Source organism: Arachis duranensis, chromosome 3, assembly GCF_000817695.3.
Source record: "Arachis duranensis cultivar V14167 chromosome 3, aradu.V14167.gnm2.J7QH, whole genome shotgun sequence".
Lineage (NCBI taxonomy): Eukaryota > Viridiplantae > Streptophyta > Magnoliopsida > Fabales > Fabaceae > Arachis > Arachis duranensis.
Window position 1 is genome coordinate 114,225,901 of NC_029774.3, and position 1,702 is coordinate 114,227,602.

A 1,702-nucleotide genomic window follows, 5' to 3' on the forward strand; every position below is an offset into this window, starting at 1 on the left:
TAAAATATAATATAATAAAATAAATCTATTTAGAATACTTAAAAGTATAATTAAAATCGTGAACATATAAATATAATAATAAATTTGTATTCTAAACAAGTAAACATATTTGTTTATCATACATAAATTATTTAAAAATAAATATATTATTAAAATTAATAATACAAATTTAAAATGATAAAATCCAATTTTTTACCGTATTCTTTTTATAGTATTTTTATTCTTTTAATTTTCAATTTATTAGTATTTTATTATTTAATTAATAATTAAAAAAATATTTTTATGAGAAATTATTTTTTGTATTATCTTAAAGTTTAAAAACTATAATATTAACTATTTTTTATTTAAAATATCATTTTTACATTAATTTTTAAACTGTTATATTGGTCTCTTCTTTAAGATTATACAAAAAATGATTTCTCATCAAAATAATTTGTTTAATCATTAATTAAATAATAAAGTACTAATAAATTAAAAATTAAAAGAATAAAATACTATAAAAAAATATTTGTGAGAAAGTCAAATTTTATCATTTTAAACTTGTGTTATTAATTTTAACAGTTTATTTATTTTTTTAAATAATTCATGTATGATAAAAGAAATGTTTACTTGTTTAGAGTACAAATTTTATTATTATATTTGTATATTCCTGATTTTAATTATATTTTTAAATACTCTAAATAGATTTATTTTATTATATTATATTTTACATATGAATGTATGTTCCATCATGTAATTAAATAAAGATATATTTTTTAATGACAAAATTTAATAACCAAACTAATCATTCTAAGACAAAAAGAGGGATTGAGTGAGAGGACCAGGAGATGACGTTCGCGCTGGCCATGTTGGGAAGGACGGCAAAGTTACGGAAGAAGGAAATTCAACGACGTCGTTAAGAATGATGCACTGAAGAAAGAGAAGAAATTGCGTAATAGAGCACTGAAGAAAGAGAAGAAATTGCGTAATAGAGCAGTAGATGACGACTGTCGCTTCACAAGCGTCCACGACATGCTTGGAAGGATTTGAAGCTACGTGATGAAGAAAGAATGGAGGAGTTGGAAGGATACTTCAACGGGAATGAAGTTTTTGATAATCATACTATTACCCATCTCAAATAGTAATTATAAAATAATCTAACCATGATTAAGATAATGACCAATTAGAATGTAACACATCATGAAGGGTAACTTACATGTTATTTTAGAGGGGATTGGGTAGAATTCACCAATATATAATGGTTAACTAATCAAATAGTAAAATCACACAATATTTGACACTGTTAGATTATTTTCGTCAGAAAAGATAAAATGGGTTGAATCTGTCGGGCCGACCCGCTAAACCCGCTAAAAAAGACGGGTCAGGTTAGAATTTAGAGCCCACCAAATTAAAAAAATTTGCCAAACCTGCACCGCTAAATTGGCAGATTTTGGCTGAGCAGGGCGAGTCGGTCCACCGGGCCAAAGATTTTTTTTATTAAGTAAAAGAGTGATTACTATTATAAAATTAATAATTATAGAATTTTCAAACACTTTTTTTTGTTTTTGTTTTTATTCTTCTTTTAGTTATTAACTTTATTTATTTATTTTAAATTTTGTATATTTGTTTAAATTATGTGACTTATTTTTTAAAATAAAGATAGTTCTATTAATAAATATTATTTTGAACAATTTTATTGAAGTTAAAAATTAAAAAAAAGATA